At 45.6% G+C, this 25,315-nt stretch overlaps 1 long non-coding RNA gene across 1 annotated transcript; it reads right to left on the bottom strand.

Moving 5' to 3' along the window:
* Positions 1 to 7,366: 7,366 nt before the first annotated feature.
* On the bottom strand, positions 7,367 to 18,426 carry LOC117719098 (uncharacterized). Its single transcript, XR_004608126.2, has 4 exons — positions 18,130 to 18,426; positions 16,104 to 16,533; positions 14,861 to 14,969; positions 7,367 to 9,848 (listed from the first exon to the last, which is right to left on the bottom strand). It is a non-coding gene; the product is annotated as an uncharacterized LOC117719098 (long non-coding RNA).
* Positions 18,427 to 25,315: the final 6,889 nt, after the last annotated feature.

Consider the following 25,315-nt stretch of genomic DNA (forward strand, 5'->3'; position numbering starts at 1 on the left):
AGCAGAGCCACTGGTTTCTCTAGATTCCAACTTCGAAGTCGGGCGCGGCAGGCGCATGCGCGGACGCTCGTACAACTCCACGCTTCCTCTACCCCTCCGCAGTCCTTCCCCAGATCTCAGCGTTAGTCTGGGTCCTGCAGTGTGGGGTAGAAACCCCAGGCTTTGTGCAGAGAGCACCAGGCTTATCCACCGGACTCGCCAGCATACCGTTGCCGGCCCACACCTATCTCTCAGGATGGCAGAGTCGGCGGGTCCCAGCCTTATGGATCCTGCAGAGTAATGGTGTTTGTACTCTTTCTCAGCTAAAGCCAAGCCCTGAATGAAAATCTATAAGAAACTGCTGTCTCATTTTCTCTCTCCTATCTGTGAAACCCAGGCTAGCCTAGAGCCCACCGTGTAGTCCCAGGCTGAACTTTAACTGGAGATCTTCCTGCTGCTCAGATTACAGATCAGCAACAAGCCATACCGTCTTGTAATTATAAATTGTTCTGTTAATGGAGAGAGACTGCTTTGCCTCTAGGCAACAAGTTCTGTTAGGGTTAGAACTGAGGCGTCTAGAAAGACCAGAAACATGTCTGTGTTTAGTGCTTGGGACTCCATCTAAACCTTGGACAACATTAGTAGCTGGAAGGCTTTGGGAGCAGGTGCCTCTTTTATAGGGTTCAGGGAGGAGCAGCTGGCAAACATGGCCTTAGGTAGAGCATAATAGAAGAAAAACAGGTTTTGGTGTCAAGTGCAGTGCCCCAGCTTCTGTCCCAGTTCAACTTGCTGCTTCCCAGCTAGGCCGCTTTAAGCACTTCCTAGCATTCACCTGTATAAAGGAGTCGGAGATGAAATATGTTGACCAGAGCAGCACTGCAGCTTCAGGGATGTTCTGGAAAGGGCCTTGGTGTTAAGTTGGGACCTCACATAGGCCACTGAAAGGACGGGAACTGGCATGAGACACACAAAGTTCTCAGCACAAAGATTTGCCAGAGTGACAAATAAAAAGGGCAGGAAATAAGAGACAAAGACGGGAGATAGAGCAAGAGGAAGAAGGGAAAAGAAGAAGGGAGAGGGGGAAGAGTTATTTGCCCCAGAGGGACAAAGGGCTGCTTCTGGATGGCAGTTTATAAAGGCAAAAGGGGAAATCCCTTTAGGATAAGTTTGATTGGGCATGTTAATTAGGTGAACTGGGGGGGGGGGCACATTTTGATAGCTGGACCTTGATAGCCTCAGGAAGTGGACAAATATGGTAACAGACCTTGGTGGCTAGCTTTAGGAATGTAATCTAACAGTTTTTAGCAAGAAGAGAAAGAGGAAGGGCAAGACCTGCCAGTGCCATGTTTTGTCATGCTCAGGCCTGCTAGATCCCTTCAGGCTGTGTATTCATCAACCCAGAGCTGGGCCTTTTCCAAGGTTAGGAAATGTGGAGTTTTCAGGAATAGCACATTGATTTTGCAGACAACCCTCACCATTTGAAGGATCTTCCTATCTTCATTCAAAATATATATCTGGGTAATTCGTAGGAGTTAGGAAAACAGCTATTCCGGTATGGTCATGTGAGCTTTTTTAATCTCTGGATTTGAGAAGTGGAAGCAGGAGGCTCAGGAATTCAAGGTTATCTTTGGCTACATAGTGAATTTGAGGCAGGCCTGAAGTTCATGAGACCCTAGATAAATTTAAAAAGAGAAACCATGACCCCACCCCTTCTGCTGTTTAGGCTGAGATTTAAATGTGATGGATCCAAGGAAGTATCAGGATTAGAAACTAAGGCATCAGGTCACTTTCCCAGTTGTACACACAGTGCTGTTGAAAGGTGTCCATCTTTGAATCAGCCAGCTTCACTGCATGTTTATGTTGTAGCTTTGACTCCCTCCAACCCTTATTTGTAAGCTTTATAAGAGCTTCATGGGGAAAATGTCCTAAAAGGCACTTTCACATTCACTTTGACTTGAAAGGGAAATAGGATTTTATATATATATATATATATATATATATATATATATATATATATATATGCTACAAACCTCATATTTATAAAAATGCTTAACTCCAGTGAAAGCCACTGTGCCTATACTCACAACAGCACAGCCCACTGCAGTCTGTCTGTGGAGAGCTTGCTTTGACTAGTTTGCTCAGCAAATTGTTTCCCTCAGTTGAATTCTTTCCAGGTAAGAACTGAGCAGAGGGCTGAAGAGATTCAGTGGTTCAGTGGTTCAGTGGTTACTAGAGGACTCATGTTAAATTCTCAGCAGCTCACAACTGTCTAATTCCAGCACCAGAGGATCCAACACCCACATACATACATACATACACATACATACATACATATATACATACATACATACACACACACACACACACAGGCAAAACACCAATGCACGTGAAATAAATTTAAAAAAAAATGTTACTTAAAAAATGAGCAGAAAGCTCCAGTTGGTTAAGTTTCATCCAATTAAGAATAATTCCAGCTTTGGCACTAGAGATGACTCCGTGGCTAAAAACACATACTGCTCTTGCAGAGGACTGGAGTTCAGTTCCTAGCACCCCAGGAGGCTCCATACTGAAACTCCAGCTTTCTGGACTCCTCACTGTCTCCACTGGTGCACAAATACATGCGTGCATGTACACATTTTAAATCTTTAAGGGACATCACTCTTGGTGGACTAAAAAGAAAATGCTAGATAATCTTCAAAATCATAGCTTCTTTTGAGTCTATTGGAGAGCAGAGGTTGCTAGGTAACCAAGTAAGCTGAATGTAGAGAACTGGGCCATAGCTTTTCACTGTGGGCAGACCACTGGAGAGGAGGTGGCTTGCCATAGGAGTTGACCATAAGAAGTCAGTTAAAAGTGTAATGAAATGAGTAAAGATTTAGCATGGCAGTTTGCTTTATTTTTGTGAAGGCCCCAAGATGACTCAGTGAATGGTGCTGCAACAACTGGATGTCTGTTGGCAAATTAGTAAATAAAAACAATGCCAACTCATTGCCTTACAACCATTAAAAAAACAAAAGCTTGAGAGAAGCCAGGTGTGGTGGGGCTCACCTTTAATTCCAGCTCTTGGGAGGCAGAGGAAAGAGGATCTCTGTGAGTTTGAGGAGGCCAGCCTGGTCTACAGAGTTCCAGGACAGCCAGGGCTACACAGAGAAATCTTATCTCAAGGAAAACAACAAAACAACAACAACCACCCCCCCAAACCAAACCCAAACAAAAACAAAAAAGCAAAACAAAAGTGTGGGTGTGGTAGTCTCTGGTGAGTTTACTTTACAAGAGTTTCTTTTATAAACAATTGTTTATTTCTAACTCAATGTGATACAATGTATACAATATTGTGAGCACACAGTATGCAGGTAGATTAATACTCACTTTTACATATATATATAGACAAAAACCATCACCCATGTGTGTTAGTATCCACTGTTGTGACAAAACACTTGATACAACTGAAATGAGTAAAGAGTTTGGCTCATGGCTTTGGTCCACGGTTCTTTGGTCTTATCACTGTAGGCCTGAGGCAAAACTGGTCATAGAAAGAAACATTTGGCAAAGAAGACTGCTTCCCTCATGATAGAAAGGAGCTGGGTTGAGGGCAAGATATAGCCCTTCAGTGTCCCACTTCCTGCAAATAGGCCTGATGGGCTAACTGTCCAACTATGAAATAATCAATGGATTAAACCTCTGATGTCATCACCCTTATGATCCAATCATTCTTCACCAGCAAGACTTGCTGAGGAGCCCTCAACCTATCAGTGCTTTGGGGTGTTATTTCATACCCAAATGTGATAACCATAACTACCTGCCATAAGTTTCACACAAAGTTCCACCGATGACATTCAAGTCCATGGGCTTCCTTGATCCAGGGGCTAACACTACCTATCTGGAGACCATGGCTACACTGGGGCTGGGGCTGCTGTTTGGCCAGCCCTTTACAAAGCAGCCATTTCCTAGTGCCCTTCCTTTTGGCCAAATATACACTAGTTCTGAGTCAGGTGCCTTGGTTCTTGTTAGATCAGTTTTGGGGGCATTTTGAATTACCCTGAGGTGGTTGCCACAAGGTACTGGCTTTTATCTATCCTTTCTCTCTTCTGCCCAGGGTCTAGTCCTACCTCAACCTTTTATGTCTTCCCTCAGCTGTCTGGATCACAGGGTCTGTAGGCCTAGGGGCTTAGTCAGGAGTCTCAGATGAGGGTCTATTCACAAAAAATTAGATAAAAGAGTCTCTTTTTCCTTTTACACATAGTTTGAACTAGTAACTCAAATTCCAATGTCCAGCCAACTGGTCTTCTAATCTAACTCATACTTATGCATTGCAGCAAGTCACTTTCTTGAACCTCTTGGATGTTAATGAATCTCAACACTCAGATGCCCAGGGGTTGATTCCTAGGCCTACTCTTTAACTAGGAGCCTGAAAAGGATGTAACTTGTTAACATGAGCAGCAATTGAAACCTCAGGGCTCTCAGAGCTGCTCTTTATGGTACCATGGCTGTGGGAACTAGAATTATAGGTGCTCACAAAGCAGGGCTGTGCCAAATTCAGAGTATCAGAAATCAACATAGAGCCCAGAGGATTTCAGAAATGAACAAGGCACAATACAGGTGTGAATAGCAGCCCTATCCAAGGTCTCTTCCTCCTCCACACCTCCACTTTTCATTCTATTTTTGGAGACAGGATGTCGTGTTATAGCCCAAGCTGGTCTGAAGCTCACTATGTAGCACAGGTTGACTGCAACCTGCTAATACTTCAGCCTCTTGAGTGCTAGGATATCAGACATGAGCCACCAGACCAGCTCAAATGAAAGTTTCTGAAGCCAGAGTCTACTGGAATTTAGTAACTAGTCAGCAGTCTCAAACAAATGCATTTCTGAACCAAAGACAAAGCCTAAAGCCTGTTACAGTGCTGCAACCAGTCTGCAGTTTAAAGAGATCAAGCTAGGGCCATCATATCTCATGACAGTCAGTGACCAGACCAGAATATAGGGCAGACAAGCAGAGAGGGTTGCATTCTGGTGGGGAGGGGTGCACATTGCAAATTGTCAAAAAGAGAACCTACTGGATAAGAGTAACATAGAAGCTAAGGTTGAGCCACAAAGGCAGATTTGCACCAACTGTCCCCAAGGCAGACAAGCAGAGAAGATTGCATTATGGTGGCCAAGGGTGCATAATACAAACCATCAAGAGCAACTCTATTGGATATGGCTGACAAACAAGCTAAGATTCAGGCAACCACAAAAGCAGACTCGCATGAAACATCACCAGGGCTGGTCCTCTACTTCAGGCCCTCTAAGATCCCCTGGTGGCCATCAGAGATGTCAGCAATTGGTGGAGGGGGTCTTTTGTTCAATGCAGATAAAACTCACAAATGGCATTGTGTAGCTTTCTTCTTGTTTGCAGCTCTGAACTGCTATTTCAGATTAAGAACAAGCAGAGAGAAGCTCTGGATGGCTAGCCAAGCAAACAGTTAAGACAAAACAATAAAAAAAAAAAAAAAAGCAAAGCAAAACAAAACAAAAAGTTAGCTAATCTGGTAAAGACTATGAGAGAAAAAAAAATGAGAATAGAGCCTTTTTCTTTCTCAGGGGATCTTCAGTGTTAATTAATGCCTGTGCCCTATAAAGTCCACAGCTCAAAGGATGAGACACTGGGTATTTTGATTTGCATCCTAAATGTGAGGGGGTGGGGGGAAGGTAGTCAATACTCAACATACTTTACAAAGCAGGTTAAGAACCAGCTTTTGACATCCAGACTGTCCCTACCAGGGACTATACAAAAAGCTCAGTCTAGCTACTGAGCTGTAGGACCTCTGCAGATGCTGTGACTACCCTAAGCTTCAGTTTCCTCATCTGTGAAATGGGGACAGTTATTCCTACTTGCTAGGGAACAGGCACTACTCAGAGGTTGAGACACAAAAGGCCTAGCAAAGGACGGGTGCTGCTCAGTAAGTGGGCTAACTGCAAAGTAGTAATATTCTTGTATGTGATAACATGCAACCAGAAGCCTTTGGTTCAATAGTACCAGCCATGGGAAGCTGCCCGTCCCCTAAGTCAACATGAGGCATTAGGTACCCTCAGAGCTGCTTTTTGTTAGTCTGCATCACTCTCTAACCTACCAGGTAGTCTCTGTCAGTACTTGTACACAGAGAATCTCCAGTCTGTTGACTTGTCTCTGTTGGTAACAAAAGAAGAGAAGCTTGTTGTCTGGCAACACAGGATGAGCATGGGAGGCTGCACTAGCCTGTAAAGCAACAAGAGGCAGACTAGCCACTCCCAGGAATGTCTGGCAGGTGGACAGTTACTCGGCAAGTACTTGTGGAGTGAGGTCCTTTGCTTTTTGCTAAGTAGCAAGGGAACTATTCAAAAGCAACATTATAGTATAAACCAGGAAGAAATGAGCTGTGAAGAATGACCAAATGAGGTTCTTTTCTGATGAGTACTTGCAGTGATAGTGTACTCACATTTTATACCTGCTTCCAAATCTTGACAGTACGCACACTCAAAACAGGAGGCAGCAATAAAAGCATTTAAAACAGCTATGGGAGGTTCTGAGGGAATGAAATGGTTCAGAGCTTTCAGAAAGCCCAGTCCTCAGAACAAGAATCTGAAAATGGGAGTCTTCTGCATGAAGGAATGCAGGCTGATGTGGAGTGCTGAACATTGGCATAGTACCTGACATAGGAATTCTTCTCACATTCAGCAGCATGGCCATTCATAGTCACTCTGCTTGTAGGTAGAAGCAGAAGAGCACACTGTACAGTGTACAAACAGGAAAAGCTGGCCAGTTCTAGAGAGGCCAAGGAAGAGTGGGTCTAATGCACCTCCACCAGGGAGGCTGTAGATTGAACACTGAAGTAGCCACATGCTAAGGGACACTCTGAAGGTTAATCACAGGCTGATGTGGAGTGCTAAACACTGGCATAGTACCTGCCATAGGAATGCTTCCACATGCATTCTGAAGACCCATCAACTGTTAGAAACTTACATGGAAAGCCCTATAATAGGTGTTCCCAGAACCCAGCTGCCCCTCACTACCAAGAAACTCCTGTCACCAAACAAAACTGTCTTGAACCAAAAAACTGTATTATTGTTCTTAATACAGTCTTTGACTTCTATGTCCTTTCTGTGGACTGACTGCCTTGTATAAGAGGCTGAGTAGACAGACTTTAGGAATGCTTACTTCATGCAGTTTTGTGCCTGTAATTTAAGACTCAGAATACAATGAAACAGAAAGTAATCTCATTTTCTTATAAGGAAAGTGAGACCCAGGCCCATTTAGACCTTTTTTCTAAGGTGCCTCATATGCTACAGCTGTTGGGGCCAGATCTAGGCTGGAAGGTTGCATAGCACAGCCTTCACCACTGATAAAATGAACATAGGCACGTGATGAATGAGGAAGGCAGCTATGCTCATAGCTATGTCATCAACGTAGATGCATGCTTCGGATCCAACACATCAAGTGCTGGGGTGCATATCTCTCACCTGCATCTACCTGGTTGAGCCTTGCTCCAGTGAGAGGCAGAGCAGATACAGGGAGAACTTGCCATGGAGAAGCACAGGTACTGTACCTGAACATGGAGAATGTAGGCTCTGAAACTCTTACTCCCTCATTTAAAACCTGGGGAGGAAAGAAAAATGACAGGGCATGTGTGATGAACAGGGGATGATGGGAACAAACCTATCATGTGTCAGTTTTAACAGAGTGAGGAAATGTATGAGAAGTCCTAGAAGAGCTTCAGTAGAACACATCTCAGAGCACGGAGCGGGTGTTCAAATAATCCAGCAGTTACAAGAGAAGGACCTGGACTTTTTCCAAGAGTTTTTCATACCACATTCACAGCACAGCCATGGAAGGCTTGAGCAGGGCAGGATGGTGGACTTGATGCTGTCAGCTCCAGATGGGTCTGGCACTGTCTCTTCTGGTGCCACAGCCAGGAGCAGCCAGACCCAGCACTCTATAAGTCCGTCTGGGCTGATGCAGCACTGCCCAGGCCTCATGTCTTCTGCCCCCAGAGCAGTCCCTTGTAGAGACCTTTAGGAGGCCTTCTCATCCCTGCTGCCAGCCTGACCTTGACATCTTGATGGCTGAAGGTCCTGGGGAGACCAGAACAGTGAGACACTTCCATTTGACTGTGATACGGTGTGCCTGCATCGGGAGGGACCCAGATGACTGGGGGACACAGAGAGAAATTCACTTCCTACATCCATCTGGGAGAACCCTTGAGACATGTCAGGTCAAAGCTTGCTGTCAGTAGAAAATGGCATGTCCCTTGTCTCTTTAAAGCGATGGAGAGCAGTCATTGCAAGCTGTTCTGTTGTCGTTCCTGTCATCTCTGTGACAGCCTGGAGAGTAGACAGCATTGTCCCCATCATGTTGAGGAGGAAACTGAGCTGCTACACAGCTGTTAGGGGAGAGGGACAGGGTTGGGACTGTGTCCCGCTCTTCTGTGTGTGAGGCACCTTCCACTACATTTGTACTTGGCCTGTGGCAAAGGCCAGAATCAGTACAGCTTGTCTCTATGATCTGAGTGAGCCACCTGTGGGGAGGGTGACACATGTGCAGTCACCAGTAGGCCTGCGGTGACAGAATCTGGGTGTCAGACAAGGGAAGCTCATCACTCAGTTCTAGAAGACAGAAGTCATTAACCAAGGTGTGGCCACACTCCCCCTGAAGGCTCCAGGCAGGTCCTTCCTGCCTCTCCCAGCTTGTGGGGTCTGCCAGAGTCCTCAGCTTCCTGGACATCTGACTACTTCTCTCCAGTCGTCCTCTGGTCATCTTTTCCCGAGTATCTGGAGCAGATTTCTCCTGCTCTATAAGGACAGCAGCCCAGCTGCGTTGAGCCACTCACTCTGTTGAACCTGTTTTAAGTTGTTCACCTCTAAAAGGCTGTTTTCAGCAAAACTTTCATCCTCAGGCTAGACCTTCAGCTATTGTATTTGGAGAACACAGTTCCATGCTTAAACAGAATAGGTATTGTGTCCACACAGCAGAGAAGGAAACTGAGGCTCCAAAGAGAGCCACCTAGAGAGATAATAAGTGAGATACCAGGTCCAGCCAAGACCTCTGTTCTTGGCCCCAGGTGGCTGGGCTGGATCTGGTGCTTCTGCCCTCCTCCCATCATACTGCCTTTCACATGGGGAGGAAACCCTCCAGCTCCTGAGAGAAATGGAGGGGGCACTCTGACATTCTGCTCTAATGGCTGCTTCCTCAACATGACCTGATTCCGTGGGACTGCACAGCTCTACCCACACAGCACACCATGATCTGATGATGCAGGGCGAGCATCAGTGTGCCTCCTGGTTTGTTGGTGGGTTCCAGGTTCTGGAGGATGGTGTCTGCATCTGTGTATGTGATGGCCAGAAAATGGTGTTCCTCCTCTATGGGAAACAGACTGTGAAGGCTATACAGACTGTCATGCAGGCTACAGGGCCTGCTGTGCTGTGGCTTTGAGAAATGGTGGCTGGCCCTGTCTTTTATAGAGCTTTCTTTCTGTCTTTGATTTAGCTACAGAACCATTTACTGAGAGCTGGAGCAGAGCATCAAAGCTCTTGATGGCTCCTGCCCAGCTGTGCCTGGCTGTAGCTCAGGCAGTAGCAGACTGGCAAGGCTGGCCCACTTATGTCCTCGCCCTACCTGCCTCTCTGCATACTGCACACATCACCTGCCAGGCACTCTGGGTGTGAACTGAGTGCTGGAAAGGAGGGTGCAGAAGGCACTTCAGACTGTAGTTCTGGCTTCCTGGTCCTGCAGCTCACATTTGCCTGAAGAACCTGTGATTTTTTACAGGTGTCTCATCCTTCTTCCAGTAGCTGTTGGCACTGTTATCCCAGCTACAAAAGTAACTGTCTCTTAACTTCATGGGGTCATTGATGTACCTGTAGGAACAGGAAGGAACAGTGACGGTGGGATGTTTATTTTTGCTACTGTCAAGGTCTTTTGTTTTTTGGGTATGGTACACATGCCTCCCAGTCATATTCCAAGGATAAATACATCCACATGATATGGATAATAGGATCAGATATGAGGTGTCATTTCCGAGGTCTTTGAAGTAACTGTTCAACCCAACCTATCTTCTCCTTGAGGGCTGAGGGGAAGAGAAAGTGCTTTCCCTGTGGATGAAACCCCACTGGTCTGGAACTGGAGTGCTACATAGAAGACTGGAATCCTAGAGCACTGTTTCTCAAGCTTCCTAATGCTGGAAGCCTTTAATACAGTTCCTCATGCTGTGGTGACCCCAAAGTATAAAATTATTTCATTGTTACTTCATAACTATATTTTTGCTGTTCTGAGTTATAATGTAAATATCTGCTATATGACCCCTGTGGGGATCACAACCTACAGGTTAACAACTGTTGCCCTGAACAGTCAAATGCTCCAAAAACTGACGTGTTATGTACAGGGATAAGATGATGTATGCTCAGTCCCTAAGACTGGAGGATGCTTGTCATGACCTGGCCTATCTAGACAAAACAGATCTTCCTCTTCCTCAAGTCATAGACTAAGTTTTCTTCTAATATTGTTACAGATGCTCCCAGGAGCTTCTGGCTGCCAGTCTCTTCCCAGATCCGCATGCTAAATCTGAATGATAGCAATGGCCATCACTGACTTCCTGGAGTTGGATATAAAGCTCCAGGCCACCATCATTGGACCTTTTCTCTAGTCTCTTGCAGTGTGGTCTAAAAGTATTCCCCCAAAGAGAGGGTAGACCTTTGGTTTGGTTTCCTCTTTGTTAGCTAAGCATTATTAGAGAAAGCATTACTCAGAAAACATCACTCAATGTCAGCACTCCATCCTATCTGACAAGAAAGACTCCCCAAGAAGTTGCAGCATGGTTTGCCAGGTAGGACAGAGGCAAGATACATGTTCATGAACTGTGATAACAGTGCCATGACAGTTTTTGATGGAAAGACAGCCCAGGGAGAAGTGTTTCCATTTGAGGAGAAAGGCAAAGAGCACACAGCTTAAGGTTTAGGCAAAAAGGGGTGAGGCAGGAATGCAGAGGTCCTAAACAACTTCACCCTGAGAAGAAAGCATATAGAGAGCAAGACTAGACCATATTATGAAGGGTCTCAGAAAGATGGACATGCCAGGACCTGAAGGGCAGAGAGACAGACAGGAGACCACACCAAAACTGGAAGAACTAGGTCAGGAACCAGATGAGACAGGACCCTAGTGGGGATGCTAAGAACAAATACATTCTTTTCTGGGCAAACCCCACAACAAATAGAGTGCTATAAGCCCAATGCCTGTAGCAAATAGGGGATTTCAAAAGAAGCATGGACAGGAAGGAGAATAGCTAAATATGACAGTCTACTCTTGGCATGGACATTAAGAACATGTCTATTACACAATTCTCTTCTACCCAAGAAAGAAAATATAGTATTTGAAGAACCTTTTAGCTTTTAGCTAGAAACTCACCAGATGCTCCTTTTCAGGTTAGTGTATCAGCACCTAAGCCTTGGCTCTAACTAAAAAACAGAGACTAGAAACCAGAACAACCAAGAAATATGACAGAAAATCGAAGCAGGGTTACATAGGTATGAGTGACTGCTGACTGTCACAATGCATCAGGGATTTATCTTTAAGGCCCCAGGAAAGGAACTAAGACCAACTGATTGACAAATTCACAAGCTACTGAACAAGTACTTATAAAGGTCAGAACAATAGGGCACATAGCAGGTTCCTGTCTCTGCTCACAAGGTTTGTAAACTAGTTTACAAAAGCTGCCTTGCTCCCAGAAACCCGTAGACTTGCTCTGAAGGAGGCAAAAGTCTGAGAGAGGTTGTGAGGACTTGGAGGGTAGAGAAGAGGCACTAACACTATTCTGAGGGGGGAAGGGGCCGGAACCTCCGAGTTTTTTCAAGACTGTGTTCTAGAATAGAAGTGTAAAAGTTTAACATCACTCTAAGAACATTCTCCATTTGTATAAGCTAGGATCTTTTCCTGGAATGTAGGGGGCATCAGGTACCTTTCAACTACCCTAGAGAAAATACACCTGCATAGGTGCTCTGAGCAGTCCCCACATGGGGCTTCCCTCCTCCTCACTCACTCATAAGGGCCTCTCTGCTCTGGTACCCATGGGGATACCCAGTCTGCCCAGGCATCAGTCTCATCAGGACTCAGCAGCTCTCCCCATCACTGACCTTCACCCAGCATGGGCTTTGATTTCTGGGTCCTCACACTGTGCCTTTCTCCCCTCTGAACACACCCCTGCAGTTCCTGTCAAAGCCCCTAACAGCACACTGTCCTGCCTCAGTCACATCCCCCACCAGAGCCATTTGGACTCCGTGGGGCTCAGCAAGGCAGTCCCTTTCATTATTCTGAATGCATTCTATAATGATGCATCATGTACAGTCTGGAAATAATGGAACTCACTACAAACACCATGCAAGGATATGTCCCCCTTGCTTAATAGAAACTCTTCCATAATTCACAATATGCAAGTTCTAATGGCTGATGAATAATTTGGAAGCAGTAAAAGCATTCTGTGGCACTGACATGCTGGCTTTCAGAGTGTTCACTTCACCTCTGGTGCCAAAGCACCTCATTCAACCCTGCTATGTCTCTGTGGTCATCAAGGGAACTAGAGGGTGACTGTCCCTAGAACCTGCAGCTCACCAGCCACACCGCACCAAAATCTCTGCTCTACACGTAAACACCATTTACCCCCAGGTCTCAAACTGAAATTAGTCCCTGGCACAGCGGCCTTTGTGGCTGACCCTTCTGATTGAGCCAAGGAAGAGAGAGGTTTCTGGAGGCTGCAAGGCCTATATAAAGGTTGATCCTGCACACAGACAGGATCATGTTATAGGAGCCCTGGGCAGGAAGTCAGTCCAGTGTCAATTCCCTTTATCTCCTCTGTGTCAACAAGAGTTGAAAGCTTCTACCACATCGTTGTTGCCACTCTGATAGTCTGCCCAAGCATACTGACCAAGTGACTATTCATCAAACCCACTGAAACTGTGAGCCAAAACAAATGTTTCTCCTTATTTTTGTCTTTGTTAGATATTTGGTCCACAGCAGTGACAAAAATGAACAGACATTTACATTCAGCAAACTCAACTCTTGCAAATTTACCTAAAATAGATATTTTTACAATTATTGAAATACCAAAACACCAATTTCTGGATGAGAGGATAAGAAAAGGGGAATTTTACTTAGTCTTAAGACAGAAGGGAATTTTGACTGGTGCCTCACAAAGCATGTGGTGTGACAACAAATATTTGAAAGAGAATTAAGATGGTAACCACACATTATGAACATTTATCACAGGAAAAAAATGGACAAATAAATTTTCCCAGAAACCAAGTCTACCAACATTTTAAAAAGAGACAAGGACATGCAAAACATTCAAAACATTCTGGGACCATAGTCTCAGATAAAACAGGATAACTGATATTCTTAAATAAGAAAGAATATACAAAACTGCTCCCCTTTCTTAATAATTATTTATTGAGTTATAGGTCTATTATTCTACTGCGCCTTTACAGACTAAAAAAGAAAATAGAAAAGAAAAGAGCCAGGTGTGGCAGCACACACCTTTAGCCCCAGCACCAGGAAGACAGCCTGGACTACAGACTGAATTTTAGAACAGACAGGGCTATGTAGAGAGAATGTGTCTAGAAAATAGAAAAAGAAAAAATTAAAAAAAAAAAAAAAAAAAAAAGGAAACAGAAAGGAAATAGGAAAAAGAAACAACAACAAAAAAAGCTTCCAAAATTATGGAACAAAAGTTTTAATTATCAAAAAGAAAATTATGGTGTAATTGTTGCTCTTTTCCATGCTGTCATGTAAAAAGTCTCATCTTCATCGTTTTTTTCATACAGGGACAAATGCTATTTTATGGTAGTCACACTGTGACAATATTCCTTAAGTTAAAACAACAACAAGAAAGCATCCCACAGTTCTTTCCCAGAGGAGGACCAGGGACACAGGCCAGCTGCTGGAGGAAGTGGCACTGACAGAGGCCTGAGTCCCTGGGATGACCTGCAGAAGGCGCCCTCACAAGGCCCAGGCAGCTGCTGCACACCTTGCTGGGCCTCTGGTCTGACTCCAGCCCTCTGCCCATTTATTATTTCTCTTCACCTCACTTCAGAGGCTCTTTCCCTCCGTCCTTTCTCTGGAGCCCACAGTGTGGGAAGAGGAAGGACATTTCCTCACTGGAGTGGCCAATAGAGCCCAAGCTCTTGGTAAAGAGGGAAGAAAGGTCTTCCTATATAAACATGTGACATCACCAGCAAAGAGCTGGACAAACACATCTGCTCAGGCTTTGCCCTGCTAGTGTCAGTGAGTGGGGATGGGAGCTGGAGGAGGATGCTGGGTGCCACACCTGGATGAGGTGGCCTCCATCCTTCATGTGAACTCTCAACCTTGTGTGTGTGTACTGGAAGCCCCTTCTCTCTCCAGTGTGTACTTTAATTTCTTAGAAGGCACTGGAGGGAAAGGAACTGTTCCTTTGAGACCTCCCATCTGACTTTGTCTTCAACACCAGAGCTTTATTTCTCCCACAAGATCTCCACAGAGGCCTGAGTAGAAAATGGCCTATTTCCTCAGGTTTTAGATAATGAAAGATTTTTTTTAAGATGTGTTTCTTTATTTTTTTAAAGTTATATGTATATGTGTGCACATATGGGTATGTATATATGAGTTCAGGTGCCATGGAGGCCAAAAAAACAGGCACTGGATGCCATTGGGGATCATGGTACAGATGGTTGTGTATTGCCTGGTGTAAGTGCTGGAAACATCTCAGGTCTTCATGAAGAGCAGTATGTACTGTTAACCAAAGCCATCTTTCCAGCCCCAATGATAATGATGCAAGAGCTAAACCCTCCTAAACTGCAATTAATCTGTCACTTTACTTGCTGTCAAAAATCAAGGAAAGACTTACAGATAAAACTCTAGTAAACACCACATGACTCCAAGCAACTTATGAAAAGAAATATCCTGTAGGTTATGTTTGCCCAGCTGTGACTTTTGGCACTGCAGTCAAAACAGACCTGGAAGAAAAATGTTACATATTAGTAATAATTATTAGTGGTCCTATTATATAACACAGTACACAACTAGCTTAACAGGTGTGTAACATTCACACTTTAAATTCTGATAATTAGGAACTAAATCTATTTGTTTGGTACTGTGGCAGCAGGGCTAAGCTAGGTGTAGGCTTCCTCCAACTCTCTGCCTGCTTTCCCCTGTGCCACCATACTGAACAGGCCATTATCTTTCACCAATAAATTCCTGATTCCAGGCATCACTGTTGTCATCTTCTAGATGCTTGTGTCCCTGATCAAGTAAGTCAAGCTTTCACTGCAGGTATGACTTGTTAACAAGCAGGCCATGGCTGGTAAACAGTCATTACAAGGGCATCATGGACTACATTATCGGCATCTCCAAAGAGCCGGGTGTACCGTTTTTCTAGACTGGCAATCTGGAGAATGTTACCAGCTAATTCCCTGCTCAAGCCCTCAACTTTATGGTGAAGGATAAATACAGGTAGATCTTCTTAGGGGTACAGACAAGTTCTGTACCTATTCCGACAGCAACTGGCCTCTGAAGGAGCTCCCCATTCCATCTCTTGGCCAGATTTTGCTAGAACCTCCTAGGCAGCTGACACAGAGAAATTAGGCACAGACTCTGCAGCCTGTGGGACTTTGGTGAATATCACAAACTGGATGGAATCTGCTGTCTTTAACAAAGCTCTGACATTTCTGTTCAGGCTGCCAGAAAATACTGGATAATGTACTTTAGTATATGCAACATAGTTGAGGGCATTCTGCCTGACCTCAAGAACACAAGACATCCAATAATCAGTTAGATGATTACATAGATGGTCATAGCCAGTGTCACCTCCCCTCTTCGTCACAATGGGATGGATTCTAATATAGTTTAAGGAGCTTAGATACTATATACAGTGTCTGAGATCTTTTATACAGACTCTGTCAACTCTTAAGAGGGTTTTTTTGTTTGTTTGGTTTGGTTTGTTTGTGTGTTTGTTTTTTTATCTGAAACAAATGTCTCACAGTGTAACTCAGGCCAACCTGAAACTTCCTATTTATCCCAAACTAGCCTTGAATTTCTGATCATCCTCCTGCCTCCCCCTCCCAAGTGCAGAGATGATAAGCGTGACTCACCATCCATTCTTAGGGACTTTCAAAGATGTGGTGTGCAAAGGCGTGTGGCCCAGCTTCCTTTGTGGCAGGAGCAGTACTTTTGTCCTGCTGCTTTCAACAAGCTGAAGAAAGTGATTTAAGCTGGGCCTCTCAACAGAAGCAGAACCAAGAGAATGAGGACCCAGTCTTGGTCCTGATCAGATGTCTGGGAAAGTCTTGAAAGGGAGCTAATTGTGGTCATTTTTCATCACTGGTACCCCATTCCATGTGTTAATTACTGGGGGATTAAAGGTGTCATGGTGGTCCCTTCATCAGGCAGACCAGGGCCTTTTAGGATGCATTATGATGTATTTACTTAAAACCAATGAATCATGTCTTTCTTTTGTATGTAAACGCCATTTCTTCTTGTAGAGCTAAATATTTACAGTCATATCCTATGCCAGGCATTCTGCTGCAAAACAATAAAACAACATGAAAAAAAGTGTTACCTAGGATTTTAGAACCTTAAATTTTTATTTTTATTTTGTATGTATGTGTTTTTTACCTGCATATATGTCTGGGCACCCTATATGTGCTTGGTGCCTTTGGAGACCAGAAGAGGGTTTAGGATCCCCTAGAACTGGAGTTATAGATGGTTGGGAGCTGCCATGTTGGTGCTAGGAATTGGAGCAGCCAGTGCTCTTAATTTCCAAGCCATCTCTCCAGCCCAAATTTTTAGAATTTTAAATATCTGTAATAATATTGGGGCTGGGAGTCGGCTTAGCTGTTAATAACACTGGCTGTTATCAGAACACCTAGGTTTGTTTGGTTCCCAAACCTAGCCACAATCATCAAACACCAGTTCCAAGGACTCTGATGCCCTCTTCTGGTCTCCATGAGTACCAGGCACACAGACATACATGCAAGCAAAACACCTACACACCTAAAATAAAATTTTTAAAATTGTAGGATAAACTCTCTGTGGTCAGGGACTTGCTTAGCATGTCTGTTTGGCTCTGCTGAGGGGTTATTCATGGAGCCTAGGGAGAATTATCAATATACCTTCTGTACTATGTTAGCTATGCTCTATTGATATGTAATATGCAGTGACGAGAACTTAGGTCTGTAAGCTATATCCTACCCTATTTGCCTCTAAACCTTCAGTAAGAAACCTAGCACATAAATGAATACTGACCAGGACCATACCCAGCAGGTACACTGTCCCTTAAAATCCACTGGGCAGTGGCTGTATCTCACATGACAGGCCCCTGGGCATGATTCTTCTCTGCACTAACACTTTGCCCAATCATCCTCCACCTTTTGTACAATTTCTGCCTCTCTTTTATCAAGGTTGTCTATGTGACCGGTAAAGTGTGGGAAAAGACAACATACCATTTTCTAGATTAGGTTATAAAAGGCGCCATGGTAAACTGGGTGGTGGTGGCACACTGGGGGTGGGGTGGGGGGGGGGAGGGGGAAGGCAGAGGAAGGCAGAGCTCTGTGAGTTCTACGGCCAGCCTGGTCTACACAGTGCGCTCCGGGACAGCCAGGGCTAAACAGATAAAATGTCTCAAAAAAACAAAAAAAAAAAAAAAAAAGAAAGAAAGAAAGAAAGAAAAGAAAGGCTCCATGGAAACAGCACACACCAAAAATCCCAGCACTCAAGAGGCAGAGGCCGGAACATTGGTAGTTTAAGACCAGGTTGGTCTACATAGTGAGACACTACCTTTATTTAAAAAAAAAAAAAAAAAAAAAGACACTGATGTCTCTCTATAGCGGGTCACTTCTAAATAATCATGTATCAAGATCAAGCACACTAGGACAGCCCTGTGGAGAAAAGTGACAAGGAAACAGGGTGCGGTGCTAGCTCAACAGCTAGAAGGGGACACGACCAAGCGCGCCATTTAAGTGAGGTGCTGTTAACCTGAGGAAACGGCACCAAACGCCAAATCACCCCTGCGGGGACACCAACCACAGCCCAAAGCACGGTTTCACCGAAGTATATACATACAACTCGGCGAGACCATGGACGGTACTGGACGTCTACGGAGCACGAGGGCTTACTCACCGGCGTGGGCGAGCAGTCGACCAAGTCCCTCAGAACCCGCGTGAGCGAATACGACCGTTGACCAACCGAGCGGCTCCTCCTCCTCCTCCTCCTCCCACGTCCGCTGCGGGGTTCCGGGCTCGCCAGGCGGCCGCTACATGGTTGCTAAGCACAAAGCGCAGGCGGTAGAAGATGGCCAGGATATCCTGATTGCCAAGGGCCCCCATGCCCACCTGAGGATCCAGAGGCATGGCGCCACGACTCCGCAAGACCTCCTGAGAGAAACTGTTGCCTTCTCAGAGACCAACTGCCGACGGCGCGCCCCTGCAGCGCGTGGAAGTAAGCTCCACCCAACGCCCCGCCCCCCCAAGAACGCCAGCCACTCTTCTTTCGCCCCTCACACAGGTCGCTCTGGCCCCGCCCTTCAAACCCCGCCCCCTCGTTACCCACGTGCTTCTCGCTCTGTTTTTGGCCTCCCTGTCCCGGGCTCGGCGTGCAGCCGCCAAGGGCTCAGGTGCGCCTGCGCCAGGCACCTCAACAGAAAGCGGCGGAGAGGCTGAAGCCGGTCTTTACCCACACGCTGTACTGTCACTGGTTCTGTTTTATTCTCAGCTGAAGCCAAACCCTGAATCGGCGGTGGATTTTTTTTTTTTTTTTTTTTTTTGTAGAAAATTTTGTTTTCGGCTACTGGAGAGACCGCTCAGTAATTAAGAGCGTTGAGTGCACTTCAAGAGGACCCGAAGTTGGATTCCCAGCATCCACATAATGGCTCACAACTTCAGTTCCAGGGGAACTCCACACCTTCTTCTGGCCTCCACAGGCACTATAGGCGCACGGTACACAGATTTACATACAGGCAAAGCACACACGGGGGTGGGGGGCAGGGGTTGTATGTAGTATAGTTTAGCATCGAACTCATGTAGTTGAGGACGAACCAGACTTTTTGATCCTCTTGCCTCCATAAACCGAGTGGTGGGAGGACAGACATGCATTGCCACTGTGTTTCTGCTCGGATGGAAGGGTATCCTGGGACTTGGAAGCCCAGGAACCATACAGCTCTGAGGGGAGACGGTAGCGCAATGTTTTCTGTTGGCCTCCTGAGCCTTCTCTAGAATGTGATTGATATATCCAATGAGACATTAACTGTGCATATCTGTGTATATACATGTGGTAATCTGTAGAGTCCTGGAGCTGGTGATCCTCTGGAAGAGCCTTATACGCGCTTAAGTAATGAGCCATCTTTCCAGCACCCCTCAAGCTTAACTAGCACCTGGGCTCCACCCCAACCTTACATGACATTAGTAGCCGGAAGGTTGAAACTCCGAAGCAGGTGCCTCTTTTACTAGGGTGAGTGTGGGGTAGCTGGAATCTGGAAAAGTGGCCTCAGGTAGGGTGCTGCTGTAGATGAACAGGTTTGAAAGTCAAGTTCAGCTGGCTGCTTCCCAGCTCTCCGCCTTTCACCATTTTCCTCTCCAGAGGAGCCATTTGCTCATCTGCACTGTTTTGTTAACTTTTCTAGAGACACATTTTATTCTCTCTTTACCGTAGGTGGAGCACCAACAACTGTGACACCCAAATCTAGCAGACCAAACCAACGACTTTAATTAGGGTCCTTTACAGGGTCACTGGTGGTGGGGAGAGAGAGGGAGGAGGGGACTATCATAAGATGAATGAGCATTTATGGGTAGCACTGAAGAAAAGCTCCCACTCCTAGTGATCATTGACAGCTACTCCAACCTCTGGAAGGGACGGGGCTTAATGGGCCTGGAAAAGTCAGAGAGGTCTGATAGGCTACTTTGTTGGCCACACATGGAGTTGTAAATGGCCTCATGGGGTTGCTGAATTCCCTGTCCCCTTCACGAGTAACTTAGACAAGCAATGGCCTGTGTCACACCCAAGGACAGAGTTTGGCAACATATATAAAAGTTTGGTGTTGAAGACCAGTTTTCAATGAAGTCCTCCAAAGGCCTACGGCACCACCTTCCAGAAATGTAGGACTCACTCAGCCTGTCCAGTGAGCCAGTCTTGGGGGACGCGGGGCAGCTACAGAGAATGTGTATTTATAAGCCAGGGCTGGACTTTGTCCAACTGCCACCAGAAGGAAAGCTAAATGTGCTAGAAAGTCATAGACTGGATCCAAGTGAGAACAGGAACAGCCTCTGTCCCTTGCCTCTGGAAGACACTACCAGTGACTAGTGTTTGAAAGAGAACACATTAACTTCTGTGTAGGTCAGACACATCTGGTATAAACCCACTGAGACATGAGCAGCCTCATCTGATCTGTCATCCTCTGGACTCTCAGGCTCTGCACGCTCAAAGCACTAAAAAATTTAGTGATTCGCCAGGCAGTGGTGGCACATGCCTTTAATCTCAGCACTTGGGAGGCAGAGGCAGGTGGATCTCTGAGTTTGAGGCCCATTTGGTCTACAGTAAGTTCCAAGACAGACAGAGCTACATAAAACCTGTTTCTTAAAGAAAAAAAAAAAAAAAAAGGAAATTTAGTGTTGATTGTAAAAAATGGTAGATGCTAACACCATTACCTCTTAATGAAATAAACAGAATAGTTTCATTACTGTATTTGTAATTTGAGGTAAAAATTGACATGAAGCATTGATACAAAATCTTGTACCTTTTGTGTGTGTGTGTGTAGGTACACATGCATGCATGTACACTTGGTTACAGTGGCTCAAGATGTTCTCTGTCATAACTCTCCATCTTATTCTGATGCTCATCTCACTTGAGCCCAGAGCCCGTCAATATGGCTAGTTTAGCTTGTCAGCTTGTTCCTGGGATCTGCTGTCTTCACCTTCTGAGCACTGAAGTTATGGCAAGCTATGATACCCATTCAGCATTCATGTAAGTATCAGGAATCTGAACTCAGGTCTTCATGCCTGCAAAGCAAATGCTTTATCCAGAGTCATCTTCTAAGGCCCCCAAATTTCTGTACTAAAGTGCTTATACAACAGATGTATTTACTATCCTCAAATACTAGAACCAATCAAATATTCTTCTATTGGATGAATGAATCCCAGTGTGCTTTTCAATGGAAACTACCCACAAGGAACAAAACGCTAGCACACAAAACTCCAAGAATGAATCTCAAAAGAATCATGTGGAAAGACCAATTTCCCTTTTCATGTATGTGTGGTATACGTGTGTGTGTGCACATGCAGGTGGGTATGTATGTGTATGCAAGTACATGTGGCGACCCAAGGTTAACACTGGGAATCTTCAATTGCTCTTCACCTTATCATTTGGGGGCAGAGTCCCTCAATCAAATCCAGGGCTTGCTTTTTCCCCTCTTCTGGATTGCTGTTTGCCTGCATGTATGTCTGTGTAAGGAAATCCAGGGCTTGCTTTTTCCCCTCTTCTGGATTGCTGTTTGCCTGCATGTATGTCTGTGTAAGGAAATCCAGGGCTTGCTTTTTCCCTCCTTCTGGATTGCTGTTTGCCTGCATGTATGTCTGTGTAAGGAAATCCAGGGCTTGCTTTTCCCCTCTTCTGGATTGCTGTTTGCCTGCATGTATGTCTGTGTAAGGGCATCAGGGGCATCAGACTTTGGAGTTACAGTTTTGACCTGCTATGTGGGTTCTAGGAATTGAACTTGGATCCTCTGGAAAAACAGTCAGTGCTCCTAACTGCTGAGCCATCTCTCCAGCCCCAAACCCGGGGCTTTTCGAGACAGCTAGTCTAGCCAGCTTGTTCCTATCTCGCTCTGAGGATTGCGTCTCTACCTTCCCAGGCTTCAACTACAAGTGGGATGGGACATCCTTCTGGCATGTTCTGGGAGCTCTGAGCTCCAGTCCTCTCAATCACTGAGCCATGTCTACAGACCAAAGGTTACCATTTGTATGATTCCAGTTATAAGACTTTCTGGAAATGAAAACACTATAGAGGTCAGTACAAGCCAGGCATGGCAGCTCATGGTTGTAGTCTTGAGCACTCAGGAGGCTGAGGCTGGAGGATTGTTTGTGAGGTTGAAGCTAGCATAGACTCGACAGACTGTGTATAAAAATAATAGTGATTTCCAGAATGGAGATCTAGCATAGTTGACTAGGAAGATGGGGAAACTTGAGAGTTGACTAGTGTTGGTAGCATCAAGGGGGTAGCTGTACTATGGAGATCAGCTGGTCTCAGTATGTACCTAGAATTCACCATGTCTATCAGGTTGGTCTCCAACTCAGAGAGATTGCCCTGTCTCTGCCTCCCAGGATTAAAGATATCCACCAACACACCTGCTGCTAAGTGTCAGGGGCACCAGTGGGCAAAGGCAAGGGGCCTTTGATCAAGTTGCCACTGAGACTCAGTTTCCTCATTTATAGAAAAAAGGTAAACTACCAAGTGCACTGAGTTGCCATGAGGATTAAACAAGTCAGATGTTAAAAGTTTAGGACAGGACTCATACAGTTTGAGACAGATGTCTACTCTGAATGCCCCGTTTTAGAGATGAGCAAAGTCAGGCTCAGGGAACTCAAGAGCTTTCTGGAAGGGCTCTGGTGGCTGGGGTCACACAAGAAGATCCATGCTTGGGTGTAGGATCCTGTTACACCCAACAGGAGATCCCAGCTTTTTTGTAGATGGTGCTGTGTGTCCTCAGAGGTGGGAGAAATGGACAGGACCCCTCGGGCCTCCTTAATATGTGAGACCCAAGATTAGCATCCTACCCTAAGGAATTCACCCCATGGGCCAATTACCTCTGCCAATATTCTTTTCTGAATCGCCATCACTGTAGTGGGGATGGTATCAATGAACGAGTATCAGAGACACATTTTTCCTGCAGTGGTGCTGTTCTGCCTTGAGTCTGGTACTTCACCCACAGGCTGAGCCACATTGAGCTTGGCCTGGTCAAGCTGTCTCCATCATGGGTCTAGTTCTTCCAAATGTGGAAAATTTGGGTCTGGTTTCATCCTGGCCCCAGGGTCCTTCTGCCTCTTCCTTCCTACTAGAGGAAGGACCTCACAGGTGAGACTGAGAGGTCATTGTCCACCCATTTATATGGGGACCCCTCACCCAAATAGGGGTCTGTGTCTCCTGAAGGTATCTGGAAAAAGGATGGGGAGGGTGGAGAAATCCTGTCTTGAAAACTCAGGGCAAGATCCTGTACAAAGGAGCAGAGTGTTTGGCCTATGAAGAGATGGTGGTGGTACAGCAAGTAGCTCAAAGAACAGGTATGACCCAGAGAGCCTGCCTTCCTGGGTCTCTTGGGCTTCTGGACATCCCAGACACCCCACAGTCATCCTAACTGATCGCACTTGGCAGTAATGAGGCTCAGGTATTTGCTAGTGTTGAGGTGCTGTCCTCTGCAGTTCATTGAGGAGGGAGGGAAGACTCAGGATGCTTTGTACTGGAATTGGGGAAGTTTAAGAACCAGGGAGTGCTTTGCCTCATCTGATATAGTACTGGACTGGGAACATCTAGCTGTATTATTTGGAGCCTTCCAAAATCAACACATATACCACAGACATTCTTGTCCACATGCAGGACTGATCTGGTACCTTCCCAAGGGTACAAACTGGTTCTACCTTTTTTTGGGCTGTTGGGAGCCTAGCACACAGTAGGTACTCAGTAAACGCTTGTATGTGTATGACTATCTGGTGGATGAATCAAGCTCTTGCCCACCAGGAGAGGCAACCTGATTTATGTATGTCACTAGCTGCTTGCTCTGTCTGATAGCAAATCTTGCCTTCCTCTCAACTTCCTTCTTCCCTCTGAACTATGAGGGAGTTAGTATAGTATCCACGGGACGGGATCCTTTATAAACCTTCCTTCATTCCCATCCTGATGAGGTATAAACAGTCCCCCTTCAGGATTGCCTTAACAACCCAAGGCATCTGCATAGCTCAGCCCCACAGGCTCCTCAGAGAAGGCTGGGCCAAGACAAGCAGAGGCGGATTGGATAGCTGTTATCCATCTGTAGCAACCTCTGACCAGTGTTTGAGCTTGTGCTGTAGCAGAGACAGACCCCAGCCTGGTGACTGAATAGTGCAGAGGAGCAGGGCTTGATGGGATATGATGAGACACCTTGTTAGCTCCCATGGAGCTCCTGTCCAGGGAGTCTGGGGCTCACCACATTCCACCTAGAGTGTGGAGAGTTCTTGGGATTGCTTCCAGGAATCTGGCAAGAATATTTACATTGGGCTAGAACAAAGGAGTAGGCTCAGATAAGACTGACAGCAGGCTAGGACAAGGAAGTAGGCTCAAGATGAATATAGTTGAGGAATGTGTTCTTTGTATCTTGATTGCCTGTTAAGACCCTGAATACAGTAATCATGGGACCTTGGTTTATGCCCAGTTTGTTCCTTAACTACTGTTTATGCCTTGTTTGTTCCCTGACTACTTTGTTTATGCCTTAGGACTGACCATATTCTTTGATGTACCTAGAATGATATAAAAGCAGATCGGAAAAATTAAACTCATTTTAGCCTTAGCACTTGCTCAAGTCATACTATAATGCCTAATTCTATTTTTTCTTTAATCCTCATTTTCTCCTTCAAGACCCTGTTGTCTGAGCTGGCTTGGTCACTAGAGTCAGCTCAGGGGCCCTTGTGGTAACAGCTTTGATCCAGTGCAGGAGTTATGGGAGGCCAAGAGGACCTGGGATCCCAACCTGAGTGGTATAGAAAGGGCAGCCAAGGGCTGTACAGAGGCCTGGCCCAAGCCTAAGTGATTATAACCATAAGGAATTGTAGAATTCTGTAGCACCCTACCCCCATCCTCCTATGAAAACTGAGAGACTGTGCTTCCTGTGTTTAATGCCCAGGGAAGGGTAGGAGATAGCAGGATGGTAGTACGGGACCCTCAAGCTTTCTTATTTGAATATGGGTGCTGAGAAAGGACCTTGCAGGATGGTCATTTCATCCCACTTCTAGTCCCCAGGACAGCAAGAAGACGCTGGCTGCTGCAGATCTGAGAGCTGGGCTTTGACTATGGTCTGCTCACAGAGCCTCGGGCAAATCATTGACCCAGAGCTTCTAAAACCTCTCTATTTTTCTAGTAACTCCAACCTGCCGCTGTGTATCACACAGCGGCAGGCCAGAGGAGTGTTAGAGCACCTGGATTGGTGTCCCACCCTACTTCCAGTCTTACTGTGGTATTCAAGATATATCCCCACTTCTGGGCTTGCCAGCTGTGGGGAGATCTGCCTCTGCTGTCTCCCATTTTGTCTTCTCTTCTGCAGAAGCTGGTGCCCACCCAGAACAACGGGTAG

This window comes from Arvicanthis niloticus, chromosome 13, assembly GCF_011762505.2.
Source record: "Arvicanthis niloticus isolate mArvNil1 chromosome 13, mArvNil1.pat.X, whole genome shotgun sequence".
Classification (NCBI taxonomy): Eukaryota; Metazoa; Chordata; class Mammalia; order Rodentia; family Muridae; genus Arvicanthis; species Arvicanthis niloticus.